The sequence below is a fragment of the Amblyraja radiata genome, chromosome 8 (genome assembly GCF_010909765.2).
Source record: "Amblyraja radiata isolate CabotCenter1 chromosome 8, sAmbRad1.1.pri, whole genome shotgun sequence".
NCBI classification, from domain to species: domain Eukaryota; kingdom Metazoa; phylum Chordata; class Chondrichthyes; order Rajiformes; family Rajidae; genus Amblyraja; species Amblyraja radiata.
Genome location: NC_045963.1, coordinates 53,088,991 through 53,115,554, shown reverse-complemented (window position 1 = coordinate 53,115,554; position 26,564 = coordinate 53,088,991). Strand labels below are relative to the sequence as shown.

Here is a 26,564-nt window from a genome sequence, read left to right as displayed (position 1 = left end):
TTGAAGCTGGAAAGCTTTAATTTTGAATGGCATCTGTAAGATTAAATGAAAGATAGTTCAGCTGGCTTGGAAGAGAGCCAATAAAGTGTTTTTCCACTTTGCCCGGAGAAATTCAGATGTCCGGTATTCGATTGTTTTGAAGTCAAGATAAGACACATTCCTTTTGAACAAACGTCATTATTAACTTAGTTGATGTTGAGGGAATGTTGTCTGGAAATCCAATTTGTTATTGTTCCTGGGAAAAGTTGTTTACACAAAACTAAAGTAGATTGAAGAAGTCCTTGTTCGTTCAATTTAAAGACTTGGCAATTTGCCAAGACCTGTTTAAATCCATGGAGCAGGAAGATGATGGAATAGAGACAACAGAGGAACCACAAGTTAACGACTCAATTGAAAGCTACAGAAAACTCATGTATCGTGGAGATGCAGATAATATCCAGGCTGCCCACCTGAAAGAAACCGAGAAGGAGAGAAACAAGTTATGGGAACAGGTTATCAAATCAATTGAAAAACAGCAGAAACTAATGAAATCAGTTAAGAACGTGATCAAAGTAGAATCTAATCAGAGCCAACTATGGAACCTCTGCCCGGAGGTTGGAGAGAAACAAAAGAAGCTGCTGTATTCACAGCCGCCTCGGGAAGAACGCAAAAGACACACCCAGTGGTGGGAAGCAAGGGTGGAGATATTCAATGGTTTCATGGATGAGGCAGAGGAGTGGTTATCTGAAATTATACCACAGCTTACGCGTTTAACAGCTGAAAGTACAATGCACAAGGTGCTGGAATGGAAGATGAGATTACACCACGAGATAGTATCTCGAACGTATCTACACGAAGATCAAGACATAAATCTGGTTCTATAGCCAGTTCGTTTTCAAGAGTTTCTGCACAATTGGAATCTACCCGCTCTCTCCATAGAAGTGGATGCCTTGAAGAAGAAACATGAGATTGAGCAAGAATAAGAAGAGATGAGGCGACGAGAAGAACAGATGAAAGAAGGGATGAGGCGACAAGAGGATGAGATGAAGCGACAAAAGGAGGAGATGAGGCTACAAAAGGAGCAGATGAGGCGATGAAAAGAGCAGCTGGAACTAGACACAAAGATGGCGGTGCTCAAAGAAGGAGATATTGGATGTGAGGGTTCAAAGAAGTGAGGGTTCAAGATGCAGCTCTAGAGCATCGAAGACGATGAAGACGACGAAGACGATGAACCCTGGACCAACAGGATAAACTGCTCCAAGTGAGTCAGCAGTTGGATCAATTCCACAATCGAGGTCCACTGGATTTCATGGCTTTGAACACCTATTGGAACTGAGGAAGATGGGCAAAACTTCATCTCAGCAAATGGGTGCTAGACCGAAACAAACTACTTATGGAGCATCTGTAGATGCTCAGGACAAACCAATAGCGAACTACGCTTTTCCGAGGCCTGGTGCATAGGCTCGAACAAGCCAGTTTGATTCACAGAGGCTTGCCTATCGTTTGTTGGAGCCAAGCCAAGGTTTTCAGGATAGATCATTGGCATTGATGAATAGTCAAGCATAATTCATAGCTCGACAAAATACCTCTCTCCCTCTACCACCAGCAGAAATGCCTGCATATGATGGAGATCCTTTGCGGTATGAAGCTTTCATAAGGGCATTAGAAGAAGTATGAGAAACAAAAATTACAGATGAAAAGGAGCACTTACAATTTCTGGTGAGGTACACAAGCGGAAGTGTGAAGGTACTTGTAGAAAGTTGTCAAAATGAGCCCGACAGCCAAGGCTATAAAGAAGCAAGGTTACTTAAAGAACGTTTTGGTAATGAACAGAGGATTGCTAACGCATACATGGAGAAGGCCCATGCTTGGAAAGAAATCAAGCCAGAAGATGGGGAGGCATTGAGTGATTATGTAATATTTCTTAGAGGTTGTTGCAGCTCGATGAAAAATCTCGGTCACATGGAGGAAATGAATCTTGCAAGTAATACTAGAGTCATCATAAGTAAGCTGCCCAGAAGACTGAGAGAAAAGTGGAGTGATGAAGCAGGCGGAATATTGGATGAGAGGAAGCAAGTAGCCAGGCTACCAGACCTGGTGATTTTTTTGGACAAGCAAGTACGGAACATGTTAGAGCCACATCACGGAACTATTGAAGATCATAAACCAATTGCAACTAACAAAGGTTCTACCTTTACCAAAACTGAAGAAAGATCAGGAGCTAAGAGAAGCAGTTTTGCTACCACTATAATATCTATGGAAATGACAGATGGAATGAAAGGAGATGTATCTACTATCAAGTAAATAGGATTTTGTTTGTTATGTGATGAAGTCGGTCACACCATAAGATGGTGTTGAAGATTCAAGAAGAAAGAATATGAAGAAAAGGTGGATTTCTTGTTTTGGATGTTTGAAAAAAGGACACATGATGAGAGACTGTAGTAGTCCTATAATTTGTTATAAGCGCAAGCAATATCGTCATGAAGCACTTCACACTGTAAAGAAGCTACCAGAGCAAATGGAAGAGAAAGAACCGGAACAAATAAAAGAGCTACCACAACAAATGGAGAAGGAGCCGGAGGAAAACGAACAGAAGGAGAAGCCAGCTACTAGTGATGCTGTCATCTCGCCACAAGTAACTGCTCATATTGAGGCCGGGGTTGAAGCCTGTATTTTTTCGATCTTACCAGTACAGGTATGGAATAGCAAGACGAATACAGTGTTGCAAACATATGCTTTTTTGGATTACGGAAGTTCGACTACCTTTTGCACAGAAAACCTGACGAGAAGACTGAACATCACAGGAGAAGAGGCTAAGGTTTGATTGTGTACCATGAATAAGAGCAGGAGTCATTACATTACAAGTATGGAGATATCCAGTCTGGGTGAAGATAATTTTATACCAATATCTGAAGTGTTTACACATGAATCCATGCCTGTTGGTCGTCAAAATATACCCAGACATGAAGACTTGAGACAATGGCCTTACCTAAAGGAGGTCAAAATATCTAAAATAAATTCTAGTATTGACCTACTTATCGGAACTAATGTTTTGAAGACATTGGAACCTGTATGGATTGTGAGGAGCCAAGGTGATGGACCGTATGCTGTGAAAATCCGACTCGGATGGGTTACTCCTTGAGAAGGAATAATGAAAATGGGAGTCAAGTTCAAGTTCAAGTGAGTTTATTGTCATGTGTCCCTGTATAGGATAATGAAATTCGTGCTTTGCTTCAGCACACAGAACATAGTAGGCATTTACTACAAACCAGATAAGTGTGTCCATGTACCATAATATAAATATATACTCACATGAATAAATAAACTGATAAAGTGCAAATAACAGAAAATGGGTTATTAATAATCAGAGTTTTGTCCGAGCCAATTCCTGAACCTGGTTGTTGCAGTCTTCAGGCTCCTGTACCTTCTACCTGAAGGTAGCAGGGAGATGTGTGTGTGGCCAGGATGGTGTGGGTCTTTGATGATACTGCCAGCCTTTTTGAGGCAGCGACTGCGATAAATCCCCTCGATGGAAGGAAGGTCAGAGCCGATGATGGACTGGGCAGTGTTTACTACTTTTTGTAGTCTTTTCCTCTCCAGGGCGCTCAAATTACCGAACCAAGCCACGATGCAACCGGTCAGCATGCTCTCTACTGTGCACCTGTAGAAGTTAGAGAGAGTCTTCCTTGACAAACCGACTCTCCGTAATCTTCTCAGGAAGTAGAGGCGCTGATGAGCTTTCTTGATAATTGCATTAGTGTTCTCGGACCAGGAAAGATCTTCAGAGATGTGCACGCCCAGGAATTTGAAGCTCTTGACCCTTTCAACCATTTATGGTTGATATAAATGGGGCTGTGGGTCCTCCTCCTACTCCTTCCAAAATCAACAATCAGTTCCTTGGTTTTGCTGGTATTGAGGGCGCTGGCACCATATGGACAGTTGGACAGTTGCTCGATCTCTCTTCTATACTCTGACTCATCCCCATCAGTGATACGCCCCACAACAGTGGTGTCGTCAGCGAACTTGATGATGGAGTTCGCACTGTGACTGGCTACGTAATCATGAGTATAGAGTGAGTACAGCAGGGGGCTGAGCACGCAGCCTTGAGGTGCTCCCGTGCTGATTGTTATCGAGGCTGACACATTTCCACCAATACGAACAGACTGTGGTCTGTGAATGAGGAAATCGAAGATCCAATTGTAGAGGGATGCGCAGAGACTCAGTTCTGCGAGTTTGGTAGCCAGCTTGGAGGGGATGATTGTGTTAAATGCCGAGCTGTAATCGATGAATAACAGCCTGACATATAAGTCAGAAGAACTATCCTGCCATTACTGTTAATCAAACATCTACTGATAAATTAGAAAAGCTGTTGATGAAGCAATACGATCATGACTTCAATGAAAGTAGCAATAAGGAATCTGAGGAAATATCTAGAGAAGAGTTAAAGTTCATGGATATCATGAACTACTCAGTAAAGATTGATGGACACTATTATCTGGACTTACCTTTCAAACAAGAAAGTGTTAATCTGCCAAATAATCGTCGTATGGCAAAGCAAAGCACCCAGAATTTGAAATGCAAGTTTGGCAAGAATACGAAATTTCATGAAGTAACAATCTCTTTGAAGAATAATTGCTACATGGATGATTGCTACATGGATTCCTGCTCCTTGTCTACTGAGCAGGAAGCAATTCAAATGGTAAAACACCTGACTTCCCTTTGCAATAAGGGAGGATTCACGCTTTCCAAGTGGATCAGCAACAATTGTGATGTATTGGAAAGCATTCCACCAGATGATAAAGCCAAAGAAACCAGAGAGCTGGATATGGACAGAGACAATTTGCCAATGGAAAGAGCAATGGGAAATACTAATGTTGCACAATTGAAATATGTTAACAGAAAAGAAAATCCTGCGGATGAAGCTTCTAGAGAACTGACAGCGAAACGTTTCTTAAGCGATAAGAGATGGATCAATGAACTAGAGTCTCTCTGTAAGCCAGACAGAAAATGGCCAAAGCTTGAGTTGGGATTTGAAATCTCTGCTAATGATCTGGAAATTAAATCAAACCTAACGGTGAATGTTATTACTAAAAATCCTGTTATTCTCTCGAAGGATTTTTACATTTCAACACTGTTGTTACATGAGTTCATGTGTTACAACATTCATGAGTTGATCGGACATGGAGGAAGAAGTTTCATGCTATCAAAATTTTGGACTTTTATGTTTTGGACTATATACTGGGTATCATGCCTGATGTTAAGGGGATGGTGTGCACGGTACAACTTTAAACTAAAAACAGTGTTTTTATAGACCAATAATCAAGTTATGCTTGCTTCTACAAGGCAAAGGTGAAGATGGAAGAGTTGATGAAGAATTCTGATTGCGGATATATAGTGCATGCTATTTTTTGCTTTTGATGCATGTTAAGCCTTCGTGGTTATGTTTTTGATGTTTATTACTAATTACCTCATTATATACTTGGAACAATTAGGGGCCGGTATGTAGTGGCCAGTTGGCTTCTTTTGTGTGTCATTAATTATGGCATTTGTCTTTAAGTTTTAGACTGCCCGTAATTATGTGGGTGGGATTTATTACGTAGTCAGGGGCATGTTTGCTGCTAGGTTTCTTGCGCAGAAGCTTAGTTTTAGTTTAGCTCAGAGCTAGATGGCAGAAGGAACACCCTTCGACCATCTAGAGTTTTTGAGACACAAGGAGTTTTCTAACATTTAAAAGCGATATGCTGGAGTTTGACGAAGATTAAAGTGTACGAATCAGATAAATAGGTTGGATGAATATCCTATTGTGTTTCTTCAACAATAAAGAAACTACTAATCAAAAAACTGTGTTATGAAGATTTATCTGTTGAGAAGCTCTGAAGGTCACACGGAGAGCTCACATGCGTATTAAAACATACTGCTAAAACCATGTAGTCTCTTGTGGCTAGAGGGAGCAATCTCTGCCACTTTCTTGTGGCTAGAGGGAGTAAACTCTGCCACTTTCATCCATGGCCAGCGGCATCAGCACAACAACCTGTTTCTGAAACGGTTATTTTGCCAACGGCCACACCACTTCCGCCTGTGCCAAAGTCTACTGTTCCGTCACCGGAAATGCCGTTTCAATCTCCGACACCAATTATACCACTGATTGTGTCCCCGAAAAATGGAAATGGTCTATATCGTAAACATGCTGGTCGTGTTTGTAAGCCCACCGTAAAGTACCTGGGCTATGTTTGACTTTCCTCAAGCTTATTGCCATTTACTATCTATGCTTTATTTAGTCAGTAGTTTTGTATTTGCATTTAATTCTTTAAGAGGGAGGATGTAGATTAGTGTCACTCATATCGTGACTCATACTGTGGCTCCGCCCATAGGTTTAATAGAAAGCCCTTTTCCTCCTTCTCCCTTAGTCTAGTGCTGTGTGCTGAAATGAAGTTACCTATGCTGAATTGCTAATAAAGACTTTGGATCCTATTCATATTGTGTGAGCCTTGTCCTTTCAACACATGGTGAAACCAAAATGTATAAAAATGGCTTTCAATAAAATCTGACAATGTGCACTTTAACCTCATGTGATTTTTTTCTATTACAAATCTGAAATAGTGGAGTACAGAGGCAAATAAATATATGATTGGTCTTTGTCCCAAACATTATGGAGGGCACTGTATGTCCTCAATTCACCTACTCTGGGCAAGAGACTGTGCATCTACCCGATCTATTCCTCTCATGACTTTATACACCTCTATAAGATCACCTCTCATCCTCCCGCACTCCGGGGAGTCCCACCTATTCCCAACCTCTCCCTATAGCTCTAACATATAACATATAACATACAGCAACGAAAAAGGCCATCTCGGCCCTACAAGTCCGTGCCGAACATCTTTTTTCCCTTAGTCCCACCTGCCTGCATTCATACCATAACCCTCCATTCCCTTCTCATCCATATGCCTATCCAATTTACTTTTAAATGATACCAACGAACCTGCCTCCACCACTTCCACTGGAAGCTCATTCCACACCGCTACCACTCTCTGAGTAAAGAAGTTCCCCCTCATGTTACCCCTAAACTTCTGTCCCTTAATTCTGAAGTCATGTCCTCTTGTTTGAATCTTCCCTTTTCTCAAAGGGAAAAGCTGATCCACATCTGTCTATCCCTCTCATCATTTTAAAGACCTCTATCAAGTCCCCCCTTAACCTTCTGCGCTCCAGAGAATAAAGACCTAACTTATTCAACCTTTCTCTGTAACTTAGTTGTTGAAACCCAGGCAACATTCTAGTAAATCTCCTCTGTACTCTCTCTATTTTGTTGACATCCTTCCTATAATTGGGTGACCAAAATTGTACACCATACTCCAGATTTGGTCTCACCAATGCCTTGTACAATTTTAACATTACATCCCAGCTTCTATACTCAATGCTCTGATTTATAAAGGCTAGCATACCAAAAGCTTTCTTTACCACCCTATCTATATGAGATTCCACCTTCAAGGAACTATGCACGGTTATTCCCAGATCCCTCTGTTCAACTGTATTCTTCAATTCCCTACCATTTACCATGTACGTCCTATTTTGATTTGTCCTGCCAAGGTGTAGCACCTCACATTTATCAACATTAAACTCCATCTGCCATCTTTCAGCCCATTCTTCCAAATGGCCTAAATCACTCTGTAGACTTTGGAAATCCTCTTCATTATCCACAACACCCCCTATCTTGGTATCATCTGCATACTTACTAATCCAATTTACCACACCTTCATCCAGATCATTGATGTACATGACAAACAACAACGGACCCAACACCGATCCCTGATCCCTGAGGTAGTCACCTGCCTCCAACCCGACAAACAACCATCCACCATTACCCTCTGGCTTCTCCCATTCAGCCACTGTTGAATCCATCTTGCTACGCCTGCATTTATACCCAACAGTTGAACCTTCTTAACCAACATTCCATGAGGAACCTTGTCAAAGGCCTTACTAAAGTCCATATAGACAACATCCACTGCTTTACCCTCGTCAATTTCCCTAGTAACCTCTTCAAAAAATTCAAGAAGATTAGTCAAACATGACCTTCCAGGCACAAATCCATGCTGACTGTTCCTAATCAGACCCTGTTTATCCAGATGCTTATATATATTATCTCTAAGTATCTTTTCCATTAATTTGCCCACCACTGAAGTCAAACTAACAGGCCTATAATTGCTAGGTTTACTCTTTGAACCCTTTTTAAACAATGGAACAACATGCGCAGTACGCCAATCCTCGGGGACATTTGAAATATTTGTCATAGCCCCGGCTATTTCTACACTAACTTCCCGCAATGTCCTAGGGAATATCCTGTCAGGACCTGGAGACTTATCCACTTTTATATTTTTCAAAAGTGTCAGTACTTCTTTTACTTTGAAACTCATAGTATCCATAGCTACTCTACTAGTTTCCCTTACCTCACATAATTCAATATCCTTCTCCTTGGTGAATACCGAAGAAAATAAATTGTTCAATATCTCCCCCATCTCTTTTGGCTCTGCAGATAGCTGTCCACTCTGTCTCTCCAATGGACCAATTTTATCCCTCGTTTTCCTTTTGCTATTAATATAGCTGTAGAAACCCTTTGGATTTACTTTCACCTTACTTGCCAAAGCAACCTCATGTCTTCTTTTAGATTTTCTAATTTCTTTCTTAAGATTCTTTTTACATTCCTTATACTGCTCAAGCACCTCATCTACTTCATGCTGCCTATAATTATTGTAGATCTCCCTCTTTTTCCGAACAAGATGTCCAATTTCCCTTGAAAACCAGGGCTCTTTCCAATTTTGTGGGGAGGGAGGGGTTGAGGGGATGGCAACTGCAATAAGACAGAGCTGTGATAGAGGGCACTCAGTCCTGTTCCGAGTCCGGAAACAAGTTAAGAGAGTTAACAAGTTCCAGGAAAGGGTTCCATGTATCTAGGAATGTCTTGGTAGAGCCTTTGAGAGAGAACCTAAGTTTTTCAAGCTTTAAGTTGTAGAGCACCTCCTTGATCCAGCGGGCGTGTGTCGGGGGACAGGTAAGTCTCCAGTTAAGCAAAATCAGGCTCCGGGCTAACAGGGTTGTAAAAGCCAGGACCCGCTTCAACGCAACAGAGAGGTTGGTGTTGGGGGGAATACCAAAAATAGCTGACAGTGGGTTTGGAGGAATAGTCTGGCCATAGGCTCTGCTTAGCACGTCGAAAGCACTCCTCCAAAAGGTTGCTAGCTTAGGGCAAGACCAAAACATATGACTATGGTTGGCAGGGGATTGATTGCATCTGTTGCAGGTGTCTTTAACAGCGGGGTATATTCTAGATAATCTTGCGTTTGTGTAGTGGACTTTGTGAAGGACTTTACATTGGATTAGGCCATGACGGGCACATATGGAGGAAGAATGGATCAAATCCAAGGCAGAGTCCCATTGCTGGTCTGTTAGTTTCGTATTCAGCTCACCCTCCCACGCAGCTTTTAATGAGGTATAAGGTTTCAATATAACCGACCCTAACAAGTTGTACAAAAAAGAGATTCCATGGCCTAATCCAATGCAAAGTCCTTCACAAAGTCCACTACACAAACGCATCTGGAAAAAACGAAAAAGGTGGGAGTTTGGGAGGCTATAGTTGTACGAAAGCTCCGCAAAAGACGAAAAAATGCCATCCTTGTATAGGTTTTTGATACTACTGATGCCATTACTATGCCAGGTTTTGAATGCGGAGTCTGTACTTGAAGGTTTAAAGATGTGACTTTTAAGCAGTGGGGTCAAGATGGAAGGGCCTTGTAAACCCAAGTTTTTCCTAAATTGACTCCATATCTTGAGCGAGAGGGACGCAATTGGGCCTGCACCCGCAGATGTTATAGAAAGGGGGAGTTGAGAGCATAGGACAGACCGCAACGGGAGATGTGAACTCGCCTTTTCCATGTGTACCCAGGTCGGTAGATGGTCGCAATCATCATTCATCCAGTACAGGATTTTTTGCAAGTTAGCAGCCCAGTAGTATCGCCTAAAGTCAGGAAGTGCCAAACCGCCGTCACTCTTAGGAGACTGTAGTAGCGTCTTTCGAATTCTGGCCGGTTTGCTACCCCATAAAAATTTAGATATTCTCCTTTCTAATTTATCAAAAAATGATTTAGTGATAAATATAGGAACATGCTGGATACAGGAATTTGGGTAGGACGACCATCTTGACCAGATTTATCCGGGCCGCGAGGGATTACGATAAGACTGACCAGCGGTCAAAGTCTCTTTCAGCTTTCTCAACCAGAGGCAGGAAGTTTGTGCGGAACATATCAAATATAGGTATTGTGATAAAAACGCCGAGGTAGCAAAATCCGTCCTCCGCCCATTTAAATGAGGTTAAAGAGCGAGGGAGCTGCTTAGCCGATGAGTTAATCGGTAATAGTTCATTTTTTTGGTAGTTAAGTTTATAACCAGAGTACACCCCAAACCGTTCTAAAATATTCATAATCACAGGGAGAGAGCTGACTGGATTCGAGATGTACAGGAGCATACAATGAGACTTTATGAATTGTGTCAAACCGTGTGATACCTTTAAAGCCCTTCTCTGAGCGTAACCAAACCGCCAAGGGTTCTATCGCGACAGCAAACAGAAGTGGTGATAACGGGCAACCCTGTCTGGTACCTCTCCGAAGGGGGAAGTGGGGCGACAGTGTGCCGTTTGTTTGTACTGAGGCCACCGGGGACGAGTATAATAGACTGACCCAATAAATGAAACTTTTTTTTACTGTTTCTTTTCAACCGAACAGGAACATAAAGATTCTGCACTCTTAAAATTTCCCCTTTAAATGTCCTCCATTTCTCTTCTACATCCTTCCCATAAAACAAAATGTCCCAGTTCACGCCTTTTAAATCATTTCGCATCTCATCAAAGTTAGCCTTTCTCCAATCAAAAATCTCAACCCTAGGTCCAGTTCTGACCCTCTCCATAATTATATTGAAACTAATGGTATTGTGATCACTGGACCCGAAGTGCTCCCCAACGCATACCTCCGCCACCTGTCCCATCTCATTTCCTAACAGGAGGTCCAACACTGCCCCTCCTCTAGTAGGTACCTCTATGTATTGCTGCAAAAAACTATCCTGCACACATTTTACAAACTCCAAACCATCCAGCCCATTTACCGAATGTGTTTCCCAGTCTATGTGTGGAAAGTTGAAATCTCCCACAATCACTACTTTGTGCTTACTACTAATATCTGCTATCTCCTTACATATTTGCTCTTCCAATTCTCGATCCCCATTTGGCGGTCTATAATACACCCCTATAAGCATTGCTACCCCTTTCCCACTTCTCAGTTCCACCCAAATAGCCTCCCTAGATGAGCCCTCCAATCTATCCTGCCAAAGCACTGCTGTAATATCTTCCCTGACTAGTAATGCAACACCTCCACCTCTTGCCCCTCCAAATCTATCCAGACTCTAAGCTCATCCACCTTTCTTACAATGCTCCTAGCATTAAAATATGCACATTTAAGAAACCCCCCGCCTCTTATTCTCTGTTTATTTCCTTTTTTTTCTTTCTCCTCTTGTGCCCGAGTGCTTCCCTTTTCTGCTTCCTGCCTCCCATTCTGTCTACTAGCTTTCTCTATTTGACTCCCTCGCCCCAACCATTCTAGTTTAAAGTCTCCCCAGTAGCCTTTGCAAATTTCCCCGCCAGGATATTGGTCCCACTCGGGTTCAAGTGCAACCCATCCTTTCTGTACAGGACCCACCTTCCCCAAAAGAAGTCCCAATGATCCAGAAACTTGAATCCCTGCCCTCTGCACCAGTCTTTCAGCCACGCATTTATCCTCCACCTCGCTCCATTCCTACTCTCACTGTCGCGTGGCACAGGCAGTAATCCTGAGATTGTTACCTTTTTGGTCCTTTTCCTTAACTCTCCTCCCAACTCCCTAAATCCTCCCTTCAGGACCTCTTCCCTTTTTTTACCTATGTCATTGGTACCTATATGTACCACGACCTCAGGCTCCTCTCCCTCTGATTTCAGGATATCTTGGACGCGTTGAGACACGTCCGAGACCTTGGCACCAGGGAGGCAGACTACCATCCTGGTCTCCCGACTGTGTCCACAGAATCGCCTATCCGACCCCCTAACAATAGAGTCCCCAATTACTATTGCCCTCTTCTTTTTGTCCCTACCTTTCGGAGCACCAGGGCCGGTCTCTGTGCTGGAGGCCCGTCCGCTGTCGCTACCCCCGGGCAGGCTGTCACCCCCATCCGTACTCAAACAGGAGTACTTATTTGCAAGGCGTACCGACATTGGAGTACTCACTCGTCCCTGCCTCTGCCCCTTGCCCTTCCTTAGCGTGACCCACGTGTCTCTCTCCCGAGGTTTTGGAGTGACCACCTCCCTATAACTCCCCTCTATGACCTCCTCACTCTCCCTGACCAGACAGAGGTCATCGAGCTGCTGCTCCAGGATCCTAATACGGTCCCTTAGGAGCCCCATCTCGCTGCACCTGGTGCAGATGTGGACGTCTGGAGGGCCATCCGACACCATGACCTCCCACATCTGACATCCCGAACAGTACACTGCTCTGGCTGTCATTCTCCCGCCTTACCCTGGATCCGATACAAGTATAATACAATAGAAACTGCTGGGAGAAATCAGCAGGTATCTGACTCACAACAGCTGCTGCCTCTTGACCTTTAAACTGCACCTTTATTATATAAACAAGCACTGTACCTTTACTAAAGCATTGTACCTTTAGTCCACTGTACCCTTAGCTCACTGTACCTTTACTAAAGCACTGTACCTTTAACCAGAAAGAAGAAATGCTAACCTGAGGTTGCACCCAATCAGCTGCTTCCTCTAGTCTGCTTCCACCAATCAGCGGCTTCCACCAGAACCCTCCCTATGAAGCGTGGAACGTTACAGATTTTTGGGTCTTTGTACAAATACTCTAGTCCAGACAACATCCTCAGAAATCTTCTCTGTACCCTTTCCAGCTTGATAACATCTTTCCTACAACATGGTGCCCAGAACTGAACACAATACTCCAAATGCAGTCGCACCAACTTCTTAAACAACTGTAACATGACCTACCAACTTATAAGTGATGAATCTGTGGATGACTATCTCACAAAGCTGAAGAACGTTGCATCGAAATGTAAGTTCAGAGATACGCAGGAGATATATGACAGGGTGCTTGACCAATTCATATGGGGAACATTCCACAAAGAGGTCCAGACGTCTTTCATTGGAAGGGATGAGCAATTGACTCTCCAAGATCCTGCTGACTTAGCATGAGGACATGAAGCGACTAACAAGCAAATGTCTCCAATGTCCCTTACAGGCAGGAAAGTGGATGCAGTGAAGGCTTATATACAATATAGACCCAAAAATCCATGATCTGAGAAGATGTCTCAGCCACCAACCAAAACTAAACTGCAAATATGCAAGAATTGTGCCAGATCTCTTGTGTTCAGTGATAAAACCAACTATCTAGCCTTTGGAACCATTTGTAGTAAGTGTGGAAAGCAGAATCACTGGCAGTCAGTCTGCAGAGCTGCACATAAACCACAGCAAACTAAGAAGAAGGGAATAAATGTGCACAGGAGAACAATATGATGAGGAATTACTTGAGCTAAACCTAGGGATCATTCAAATTCATAGCTTGGATGATAAGTATCAATGTAAAGAGATTTTTACAAAAGTCCGCATTCAGAGGAACGACACGAAGATCAACCTCAGATGCAACGTGGACACCAGTGCGCAGAGCAACATCTTGTCTCTCCACATTTTCAGACAAATGTATCCTGACAAAGTAGATAAGAGAGGAATGCCAAGACCAGATGCTCTACAGCAGAACAAAGCAATCCTAACTGCTTATGGAGGCACAAAAATAAGACAGCTAGGAATGATTATGATCACTTGCACACATGACAAGCAAGCAATATGTACCTTCTTTGTGACTGATGCTGACGGACCAGCAATCCTGGGACTGCAAGCCTGCCAGGTCTTAAACCTCATATCCCTACACTGTGAGAACACAGAGACTTCATCTCCTCACCATATTGAATAGAACACACCTCTTAGTGAGTGACCTACAAACAGAAACAAAGGTGATCACATGGTAATGTATCCTGTTTGCTTTGAAGACACCATTGGTGGCTTTGAGGACAAAGAGCACCTCGTTACTCTAGATCCAGCAGTGAAACCAGTTAGCCATCCAGCAGCAGAATTCCACTCAAACTGAAAGACAAACTCAAAGCCGAGTCGGAGACAATGGAAAAGAAAGGAATTATTGTCAAAGTTGACAAACCAACAGATTGAGTCAACTCCATCATAGTGAAGGAAAAGCCCAATGGTAGACTGATAAGCCTTGATCCTCATGATCTGAACAGAGCCTTAAAGAGAGATCATTGCCCTACATCCACTCTTGAAGAAATAACTCCTTCATTAGCTAAAGCCAAGGTGGATGCACGGAACCGATATTGGATTATTGGATATTGGATAACGATAAGATCGTTAAAGAGTTATATTGTTACAATTGAAACATGCAAATTAAGTGCATGACGTAGTTAAGTCATGTGATTTAGACAGAGCGAACAGTTGCAGAATGAGAAGTCTGTAGAAGACATTATAATAAATGGAACTATTAAAAGAGAACTATGACACAAGGCGCTGACTCCGTTCTTTATCTTAAAGACAGACTTCAAAGTAACACAAAACATAGCAATCAGCCATTTTCTCTTTTGATTCCAATAAATCACACTGTCAGTACAAATGCAGGGCCACGGCAAGAAACGTTGACTATCTATCCCTTTGCCTCCACTTTGACCTGCTGAGTTCCTCCCACACTTTGTTTTTGCATGTTCCCTTATTTCAATGCTGTCTCCGTTCCAAGGGGGACACATTTTGCAATGTCGATAAATAACTACTTTTGGTCTGAGAAAATATACTAATTGTGCTCCCAAATTTGTTAGCTAACTTGTAGAAGCTAATATAAAATAAAATCAGAACTTTCTTAGGAAATGTTCATAAACTTTGTCCTTTTCAGAACATGATGCAGTGGGATCTTTGGTTCACCTGACAAATCATATGAGATTAAACATGGCCGTCCGAAGGGGGAGTGCGCTGGGTGCGACCGCACCCCCCTTTTTAACCCCCAGGGTAAGAAAAAATCCCCAGAATTTTTTTTTAAATCGGAGCACAATCAGCGTTTCCACTTTGTTGGAAATCGCCCGAAATTCTGGCTCCGGCCGCTGGGGGAGAAACAAATGCGCCCATCCGCGCCTGCGCAGTTGGGGAAGCGACACAAAATGGCGCCATCTATCCGCGCCTGCGCAGTGGACCCGGGCGGGATCAGACTGCCATTTGGACTTCACCCATGCCTCGCGTCTACTCCAGGTAAGTTGTGGAAGGGGGGTTGCGGTGTCTGCCCGCCCGCCTGCCCGGTCCAATGTTTCCATCCACGGCACCGGTGCCTCGCCATCGGCCAGCCTGGCGACCAGGAGACTGTCCTTCCGTCGTCGGGCGGGAGCGGGTGTGACCTCAACAAGACACCACTGTGGCAGGGCCCGATGCCCTCGCCTCCCCCCGCCGCCGGGGCCCAAACCTTCTTCCGCCCGCGTCCCCCCCGCTCATCCCCGCCCCCCCCCACCACCACTCCCGCCCCCCCCACCACTCCCGCTCATCCCCGCCACCCCCCCCCCCTCATCCACGCCGACCCCCGATGGGTTCGCTCCACCTTCATCTTCACCCCCCCTCCCCTCCAGAAAGAGGGGGGGACGTGAGAGGGGGGAGAGGGAGAGAGAGAGAGAGAGAGAGGGGAAGGGGGAGAGAGATGGGGAAGGGAGAGGGAAACGGGGAATATCTTCAATCAGATTGTAAAATTGAGGTAGGTTTTAGAGCTATTATTTTTTGTGGAAGCTAGGCAGAAGATGGAGTTGGAAGATCTCCTTGGTGCAGTAAAAAACAAACGTCTTATGATTCTATATCATGAGTTCTTACAAGAATTGTGAAAACTTCACATATATGCAGCCTATCAGTAAAATATTTTTTGAATACATCTGATGTCATAAGTCCTGTTAATGATAATATTGGCCAAATAAAATATGTCACAAAATGGAGAATCTCTGTATTTGTAAAGCCTGTTGGTCCACTTTCTGTGAAAGGTTGCAAGGAGTCTGGATCCTAGATGGAAGTTGAGGATAATTCCTTTTGTTTATATGTATGAGGGTTTTGTAGAAGAGCTAAGAGGTGTTGCATATGCGTGATTAGATGGGGGGGGGGGGGGGGGGGGGGGGTTGTAAAGTACTGTTAATTATGTTGCAGAGTATTTGTGCTGTTATCTTGTGATGTGTGAAGCCTTGTTCAAATTGTTGATAGTACCTGGAGAAATGTTTCTATTCATTTTGTAAACTGTCTTCCTGCTAGAACTTTCTGTCGAAACAATGTAATGGTGAATTTTGTGATTGGGTTCGGGAACTGTCAATAGCTATAATCTAATCAAGATTCAAGAGAGTTTATTGTCATGTGTCCCAGATAGGACAATGAAATTCTTGCTCGAACTTCTTTCGAGCATGAAGGAGAGTTACATAGACCTGCTAGGACCATGTGTCGACCATGCTGCGAGTTTGAGTCGAGTGCAAACTCTTCTAAACTCGCAAATTAGGTCCCCGCAGTGGGACAGGCCCTTTAGTTGATCCAGTGCTGGACTCGGTGTTTTACTGACCACCAATTGAGGCCCACCTGGCCCGCCACCCGCTCAAGTACGCCGCCCGCACACCTCCCACAGCTGGACTCCCTCTCTCTCTCCCCCCCACCTCTCTCCCCCCACCTCTCTCTCCCTCTCTCCCCATCTCTCTCTCCCCACCCTCTCTCCCCACCCCTCTCTCTCCCCATGCCTCTCTCCCCCCACCCCTCTCTCTCCCCCACCCCTCTCCCTCCCCCTCTCCCCTCTCCTCTCCCCCACCTCCTCTCTCTCTCCTCTCTCTCCTCTCTCTCTCTCCCCCTCTCTGTCCTCTCTCTCCTCTCCCCCCCTCTCTCCCCCCCTCTCTCTCCCCCCCTCTCTCTCTCTCCTCCCCCCTCTCTCTCTCCCCTCCTCTCTCCCCCTCTCTTCTCCCCCCCTCTCTCTCCCCCCCCTCTCCTCTCTCCCCTCCCCTCTCCTCTCTCTTCCCCCTCTCTCTCCCCTCTCTCTCCCCCCTCCTCTCTCTCTCTCTCCCCCTCCTCTCTCTCTCTCTCCCCCCCCTCTCTCTCTCTCTCCCCCTCTCTCTCTCTCCCCCTCCTCTCCTCTCTCCTCTCCTCTCCCTCCTCTCCCCTCTCTCTCTCTCTCCCCCTCTCTCTCTCTCTCCCCCTCTCTCTCTCGCCCCCCTCCTCTCTCTCTCGCCCCCCTCCTCTCTCTCTCTCTCCCCTCTCCCTCTCCTCACTCACCTCCTCTCCCCTCCCCTCCCCTCTCTCTCTCTCTCTCCCCCACCCCTCTCTCTTTCTCTCTCTCCCACCCTCTCTCTCTCCCCCTCCCCTCCTTTCTCTCTCTTCCCCCTCCTCTCTCTCTCCCCTCCTCTCTCTCTCTCCCCCTCCTCTCTCTCTCGCCCCCTCCTCTCTCTCCCTCCCCCTCCTATCTCTCTCTCCCCCCTCCTCTCTCTCTCCCCCCTCCTCTCTCTCGCCCCCCTCCTCTCTCCCCTCCTCTCTCTCCCCTCCCCTCCCTCTCTCTCTCTCTCTCCCCCCCTCTCTCTCTCCCCCACCCCTCTCTCTTTCTCTCTCTCTCTCTCCCACCTCTCTCTCTCTTTCCCACACCTCTCTCTCTCCCCCATCTCCATTCCCCACCTCTTTCTCTCTCCCCCACCTCTCTCTCTCTCTCTCCCACCTCTCTCTCCCTCCACCTCACTCTCTCTCTCCCCAACCCCCTCCCTTTCCCCCCCCCCCCTCCCTGTTAGCGCGTGTGCGGGGGTAGTTAATGTGTGGGAGTGGTTAATGTGTATGACTCCCCCCCCCCCCCCCACAACCGCACATTGGGGGAACAGATCCAACGGGTCTGCACTTGGTCTAGTTCTCCTTAATTCTACCACACTAAAGAAGAAGCTGCTAAAGCTATTGCCAACCTCTCAGATGCTCAGAAGCTGTACCTCATACAGAATCACTTTAAACTGGGTCCAACATACAAATATTGTGCCTTCTATAAGAATGGATGCTGGCGAAGATTTAACCCTGACTGGTTACGAGCATACCCCTGGCTTGTATATAGCGATCATGTGGATGGCGTCTTTTGCCTACATAGAAACATAGAAAATAGGTGCAGGAGTAGGCCATTCGGCCCTTCGAGCCTGCACCGCCATTCAATATGACCATGGCTGATCATCCAACTCAGTATCCCGTACCTGCTTTCTCTCCATACCCCCTGATCCCCCTAGCCACAAGGGCCACATCTAACTCCCTCTTAAATATAGCCAATGAACTGGCCTCAACTACCCTCTGTGGCAGAGAGTTCCAGAGATTCACCATGTGAAAAATGTTTTTCTCATCTCGGTCCTAAAGGATTTCCCCTCTATCCTTAAGCTGTGACCCCCTTGTCCTGGACTTCCCCAACATCGGGAACAATCTTCCTGCATCTAGCCTGTCCAACCCCTTAAGCATTTTGTACATTTCTATAAGATCCCCCCTCAATCTCCTAAATTCTAGCGAGTACAAACCGAGTCTATCCAGTCTTTTTTCATATGAAAGTCCTAACATCCCAGGAATCAATCTGGTGAACCTTCTCTGTACTCCCTCTATGGCAATAATGTCCTTCCTCAGATTTGGAGACCAAAACTGTACGCAATACTCAAGGTGTGGTATCACCAACACCCTGTACAACTGCAGTAGAACCTCCCTGCTCCTATACTCAAATCCTTTTGCTATGAATGCTAACATACCATTCGCTTTCTTCACTGCCTGCTGCACCTGCATGCCTACTTTGCATCTCCCCTTTTGCTAATCGGCCACCATTTAGATAATAGTCTGCTTTCCTGTTTTTGCCACCAAAGTGGATAACCTCACATTATCCACATTATACTGCATCTGCCATGCATTTGCCCACTCACCCAGCCTATCCAAGTCATCTTGCAGCCTCCTAGCATCCTCCTCACAGCTAACACTGCCCCCCAACAACAGGAAAGTCTATTTGTCACATACACATACAAGATGTGCAGTAAAATGAAAGTGGCAATGGCTGCGGATTGTGCAAAACAACGGAACAGGTGCTCCTGAATGTATATTGCCATTTACCGCTACTTCTACTAATGCAAGGGCATTCGTTGGCCTTGCCCTGTAAACCAACTCTGGTTCCACAAATCCTGTCATGCCACCCCCCTTTTGGAAAAGCTTCGTACGGGCCTGTTAAATCACTCTTTTTCAAGGGATTTTCCACAATGGAAAGGTATGTCAGCCTTGGTTTCTACACTATATCTCTGGAGTAAAATCAAGTTCCAAATATCACAAAAAAATCTCTTGCCTACTGTAGATGGTTTATGCATGCAACCTATAATGTAGCTACCTCATCACCACTAACCACGCCCCATCATATTAGTATAACTGTAGTATCCTCCCTTTGTTCCTCCCACTAGGTCCCAGTACGCCTGAAGGCTGGATGCAGTCAGTGCTGGGACGTGTGTGCCATGTGCTATATTAAACTCCTAGTAAAGGTTACAGTGTGTCAGCTATCAAACCTTTACATGGTGTCAGAAAGTTAAACTCGCTTCTCCCGTTTACCGGGTTTCTTTTATTTGTCCCCTGAGTGCCCAGTGTTGGGTTTCCCTTGATATGGCATCCTCATGCCGAAAGCCATCTCCCCTTGTCTTTGACGCTGACATTGCGGAGCGATGGTCGACTTTTGTGTTGGACTACATTCACTTCGTCAATATTGCGCACCGGAACGACCCAGCCGCGGTCAAAGCCTCACTCCTGCTCAACCTGGCTGGTCCCGACGCAATGAAGAGAGCTCAGGCGTTCGTCTACGAACCAGCAGTCCTGGATGACAACGGCCTGCCGGTCGAGCCAGCTGAATCTGCCGATGACCCGGTATGTCTTTTGCGCAAGTTCGCGGAGATATGCGACCTGCCCTCCAACCGCATACTGGAGCGGGCCAGGTTTTTCTCACGTAAGCAACAGCCGGACGAACCTGTCGAGTGCTTCATCGCTGACCTGCACTACCTTGCTCAGCGGTGCCGTTTTGAAACCATGCGCGACCAGCTCACCAGGGACATTCTCGTCACTGGCATGCTTGATCAGAAACTACGTGCCGACCTGCTGCAACGGCCTGACCTAACCCTAACTCAAGCAATGCATGCGTGCCGCATCGCCGAAGTGGTTACCCCTCCGCATGGGCAGAGGGGATCGGACAACCGAGCCATAAATCTGACTGGTGCTGCTGGACAACGACGCATGCAGGACAACTTTCGCCCTCCACCGCGGCCCGTTCGTACATCTCGGGTCCCGCGATCTCAGAAGTGTCCAAACTGTAATTATGTGTATCCTACGGAATCACAGTGCACAGCCCTCGGAAAGACTTGCAATTTCTGCAGGAAAATGAACCATTTTGCAGCTGCCTGCCGGTCCCGTGGGAAAGTGCCCTCAGCTCCTAGACAACTCCTAAACAACCTTCAGCAAGTTGATAGCGAGATGGATTCTCAGTCCTCTGTCGACACTGCCCCCAGCTCTGAGCTCAGCTATTCCATGGGAGATGCAAGTGTTTACACTCTCCTCCACAGCCGATCTCGCCTCCCCGATCCATCTGTGCTCATTACTGTGAACAACAAGTCCTTCTCTACGAAGCTGGATACGGGAGCAAAAGTGAACGTAATGTCAACATCACTGTTCAACAAGATAAGGAATAATGAGCTGTTGACTGCAGATCGCTCTGTTTTGCGTGCCTATGGGGGAAAGGAGCTAACACCTGTGGGGAGGGCGACCTTCCATTGCGTGCTACAGAAATCTTCCCGTGACCTGTCGTTCTTTATTCTGGATTGCGACTGTGTAACTCTACTGAGCAACCAGGCCTGCCAGGATCTTGGTCTGGTGTCCTTTGAATGCACGGTCCACGAGGTGCAAGCAGTGATGGATCCACTATCCGAGTACCCAGACCTGTTTGACGACAAGTTGGGGAAGCTGCCGCTGGTGTATAAAATCACAACTGACCCATCCATGGTGCCTGTGATCCATCCACCCCATAGAGTGTCGTTCGCCATGAAGGGCAAGGTGGAGAGCATGCTGAAAGACATGGTCAACATGGGAGTGCTGGAAGCTGTCAGCGATCCCACCGAATGGGTCTCCACCATGGTCGCCACAATGAAGAAAGGAAAAAATGAAATACGGGTATGCATCAACCCTAACGACTTGAATCTGGCGATTAAACGGCCCCACTACCCTATGAGGACTGTTGAAGATGTTGCCGCCCAGGTCGGACAAGCCACAGTGTTCTCCGTCCTCGATGCCAGAAGTTCGTTTTGGCAAATACCCCTGGACAAACGTTCCACGGACCTAACCACGTTCGGTACGCCCTTCGGCAGGTTTAAGTTTTTGCGGATGCCGTTCGACATCAACTCCGCCAGCGAGGTATTCCAGCGTTCAAGGAACAATTGTTTGCAGGTCTGCCCTGTGCGATTATTGTAGACGACATTCTGGTCTATGGAAGGGATGTGGCCGAACATGACCGCCACCTCCGACGGATTCTGGACCGTGTACGGCAGATCAATCTAAAGCTGAACAAGTCAAAATGCAAGTTCCGGGTGCCTGAGGTCACATATGATGGCCACATTTTCACGGCCCACGGGTTAAAGCCTGACCCGCAGAAGACCAGCGCCATCTCAGAGCTGCCTGCCCCGACAGATGTTATCAGTCTACAGCGATTCCTGGGTATGGTCAACTATCTGGGCAAGTTTATCCCTGACCTCAGCGAGTTGAGCGCACCCCTGAGACAACTCACTAAAAAGGACATTGCTTAGTCATGGTTTCCACACCACCAGCAGGCGTTTGACCTGCTAAAGACGAAGCTGATCAGCACACCTACTCTGAAGTTCTTTGATCTACTGCGTCCGGTCGTGGTCACTTGCGACGCTTCTCGTTTTGGACTGGGTGCTGCTTGCCTGCAGCCCCATGATGGTGACTCGCTGCTGCCTATCTCTTATGCCTCCAGGACCATGACGGACACAGAGCAGCGCTATGCGCAGATAGAGAAGGAGCTGCTGGCGGTGGTGTTTGCGTGTTCAAAGTTTAAGGACTTCCTATTTGGAACCAGGTTCACCGTTGAGACGGATCACCAGACACTGGTGACGATACTTAACAAGCCTATACACTGCGCTCCAGCCAGGCTACAGCGGATGATGCTGCAGCTACAGCGGTTTGACTTTAAAATCGTGTACAAGAGGGGCACCGAGATGCATGTGGCTGATGCACTGTCCCGGGCCCCCCGGACCTCCTGCGACCAGCACCCCTTCGAGCAGGCAGACTTACAGGTACTGAACGTTAACTTCGTCCCTTCCAAGCAACTACAGTGCCTGGTTGAGCATACCGCTAACGACCCCGACCTGCAACAGCTTGCTGCTGTCATCAAGCGCGGGTGGCCTACCAAACTGACTTCATTGCCTGCTAGCGTCCACCCCTATTTTTTGGTCCGCGATGAGTTGGTCCTCCGGGACGGCATTATTATCAAGGGACATAAAGTGGTCGTCCCTGCCTCGCTGCATGGTTTGTACTTCGACGCCGCCCACATGGGGCATCCCGGGGCAGATGCCACTATCTCGCATGCCCAGGAACAATATTACTGGCTGGGCATGGCAAAGTACATCAAGGCCAGGGTGGATTCCTGTCCGGACTGCAACTCTCTTGCCCCGCTTCAGCAGAGACAGCCGCTTTTACAACAGCCTGCCCCTGACATGCCCTGGTCTTCACTGGCTGCCGATATCTTCGACTGGCGTGGGAAGCAGTACCTTGTGCTGGTAGACTCTTACTCAAATTGGTTCGAGGTGGACCTCCTCCCCGCCATCACCTCCGAGATGTTGATCAGTAAGCTACGCCGTCACTTTGCCACGTTTGGTTCCCCTGTTCGGCTGCAGACAGACAACGGCCGCCAATTCACTAGCGCCGAATTTAAAGCTTTTGCTGCGAAGTGGAACTTCAATCATTACACCAGCAGCCCGGAGTACCCGCAGAGCAATGGACTGGCTGAACGGGCGGTTGCTTCAAGCACTTGCTTGAACAATCCCGTCTCTCCAACGGTGATTTCTATCAGGGTCTCCTGAACCTTCAGAACATTTCCAGAGACAGTACTATGCGATCCCCTGCCCAACGACTCATGTCCCGAGTTATTCGCCCTCCGATGCCGATCGCCCAGCAGTCCCTGATGCCCAAAGTCCTGCAGCCTGCTGATGTCCAGCAACGAATTGCCCAGAAGCACGAAATCCAGCGCCGCTCGCACGACAAATCCTGCCGCCCCCTATCCCCACTGGTGCCTGGACAGGTCGTCCGTTTGCAGACGCCCACCGGCTATTCCCGACTTGCCACCGTTGTCGGGTTTGACAGCGCGCCACGGTCCTACCTGGTGGATTTTGAGGGGACTGTATACCGACGCAGCCGCCAGCACCTGTTGGCGGTCAACGAGCCCAAACCACCTCCTGCGATTCCGTATACCCCTCCGTCGCGTGTCGAGCCTTCCTCTACTGACTTACCCTCTGCTCCCTGCATGACCCGGTCGGTCCGTTTGCCTCGGGCACCTCCCCCTGCTCTTCCTGAGTTCGCTCCCCAGGCCCTGTCGTCCCCTGTCAGGTCTTCTCTCTCTCCGACTGCTCATTCTACCCCTTCTGTTTCACCTGGCTCACCTGTGCCTCTCCGTTCCCCTTCCAAGCTTGGTTCTCCACCCACCTTCTCTCCCCCTCCTGTTTCTGTTCCTGTCCCTCCTCCTATTCTTTCGGGTGGGGAGGGTGAGGGTGCTGTGCGCACTCGCTCGGGTCGGATTGTAAAACCTCCGGCTCGATACGGAGAGTTTGCTTAGCTCTGCAGGTACTGTATAACCAACCTGCCATTGCTGTAACTTGTTTAAATTGTAAGGGGAAGGATGTAGATGGTTTATGTATGCAACCTATAATGTAGCTACCTCATCACCACTAACCACGCCCCATCATATTAGTATAACTGTAGTATCCTCCCTTTGTTCCTCCCACTAGGTCCCAGTACGCCTGAAGGCTGGATGCAGTCAGTGCTGGGACGTGTGTGCCATGTGCTATATTAAACTCCTAGTAAAGGTTACAGTGTGTCAGCTATCACTCCTTTACACCTACAAACAAGGTCGTTGTTTAAAATGTATCTCAAATAAGAATTCCCTGATGATTTTGGCAAGCTCTGGTCCCTGACTGCTTTGAGAATGGAGTTTTTGAGATGTAATTGAAAGCTTCTAATCCTTGCATCAGGAGCAAATAGAAACCCTGTTCTGCCCTTCTGCAAAGGGAAGAAGGAACACACTATCTGACATGAGCTACCCACCCACTTATCCTGTCAATCACCTCTTGCCCCATCTTTGGTAGGGTTTCTGGGTCCCACACTGGTCTCATCAGTCTCTTCAGTAAACACAGGGTTATGCTGGAAGTGATGTGTTTGGCTCTGGGGGGACTGCCAAAGAAAAGCAGTTATACTACAAATATCAATGTTACCCTGTACATTAAACAAATCAGATTGCTATTTGTATGACAAGATAATGTCCTTTATTCTTACCAGGGAAGGCACTTCGGCTTTATTATTCAACTCTGCAGAAGAAGCTTTCTCAGGATCAAGTATCCAAATTCTAAGTACCTGTACAAAAACATTAATACACAAATTGATTACCATTAATTTGTGTGAGAATAGAAACATGATTGTTTTACAAGCTCTGAACACTGTTCATTCATCTATTGAATAGAGGCAATATTCAATCGTTTGTCTTACAATATATTTTTGAAATTGATTCATCTTTGTGCAATTTATTTCCTATCCCTAAATGCCATGGAGGATCATCTAAGAGAATGCAATTACATTTCATGGATGGATGATTAAGACTTTCTCTTGGTGGTGGTCCTAGCTGACATTTTTGTGGAAAGAACATGATTTGATACTAATCAGCCCATGACTTAAGTCTTGTCTAATGCAGGCATGGACTAGTTCATTGGCTGAGAAATTATGTATTATGGAACCATCAACAAACTCTCCATTTCTGATCTTATGAGGAAGTAGCTGAAGATGTCTGGGCCTAGGACACTACTCTAATGTTACTTGCAGCAGACTGCCTAGTGTGAAATCAATCTGAGCGAACAATAAACTGCTCGAAAAACTCAACTGATCAAGCAGGACTGTAGAGGCAAAAAGTAGGTTAACATTTCAGGACTGAGAATGCCAAGTGCAGATAGCCAAAGAAGAGGTAAGAAGAAGGGGAAGGCAAGTAAATCAGGTGAGGAGCCCCATTACAGGTAGGATGTGAAGGCTTTGGAGAGGGTGCAGTAGAGGTTTACCAAAATTAGCTGCAAAGAGAGGTTGGACAAACTTGGATTATTTTTGCTGGAGCATCACAGGCTGAGGGGAATGGATGAAAGGGGATGGATGAGGATAATCTGTTCAAAGTATATAAAATGATGGGAGGCATAGATAGGGAAGACAGTCAGAGCCTTTTCCCAGGGTGGAAATATCAAAGACTTGAGGGTATGGCTTTAAGTGAGACAGGCAACGTTTAAAGGAGATGTGCAGGGCCAGCTATTTTTTTTAAACAGAGATGGTGTGTGCCTGGAACATGCTGCCAGGGGTGGTGGTGGTGTCAGGTACAATAGTGGTTTAAGAGGCTCTTGGATAAGCACATTGATATGCGGGGAATGGAGGGATATGGATCATCTGCAGGAAAATGGGATTAGTCAAACTTGGCATCATGTTCGGCATGTGCATTGCTGGCCGTTGGGCCTGTTCCTGTGATATATTGTTCTAATGTTCTTCATTCTATGAAATTCAGTTGCACATTGATTACAAATGTTATTTTGTCTGTGTGATCTAATATGAGGCGTAACAGTCTTATTTCAGTCTTATTTCAGTCTTATTTCAGGATTACTTACATCCATCTGATTGGCAGTTTTAAAACGTTCCTGTTCTTCAGGATAGTCAGCTACTATACTAGACAATCAAGCAACAGCATCAATCAGGATCATGCCTTGTTAATTACTGCCAATAAAACAATTAACTATGAAGCCAATTTTGCTCTCAGTGCATATGTACACATTAATACAAAATTACAGAACAATTACCACATGAATGTTGTGGTGAAAATAAAGATCTTACTGGTGGGAGAAAGGAAACAATGAGCACAGCACTCATCTCTGTCCCAGATGTTTGTGACAGAGTGGAACTACAAGGCCAAGTAGAGTATAAAACAGCACAACAGTTACTAGCCAAACACATAACTGGTTAGAAAAGGAGGTAGACAAAAGTGCTGGAGAAACTCAGCGGTTGCAGCAGCATCTATGGAGCGAAGCCCCTTCTCAACTCTCCCTCAACCCTCGGGCTCCTCCTCTTCCTTCCCCTTTCTTCTCCCCGCCCCCACCCTACATCAGTCTGAAGAAGCATTTTGGCTCGAAAC

The 26,564-nt window shown here is 46.3% G+C and overlaps 1 long non-coding RNA gene across 1 annotated transcript; it reads right to left on the bottom strand.

Annotated features, from left to right (window-relative positions):
* LOC116976224 lies at positions 1-26,101 on the bottom strand. The gene is made up of 3 exons (XR_004412899.1): positions 26,044-26,101; positions 24,686-24,763; positions 1-449 (listed from the first exon to the last, which is right to left on the bottom strand). It is a non-coding gene; the product is annotated as an uncharacterized LOC116976224 (long non-coding RNA).
* Between the last annotated feature and the right edge of the window lie 463 nt (positions 26,102-26,564).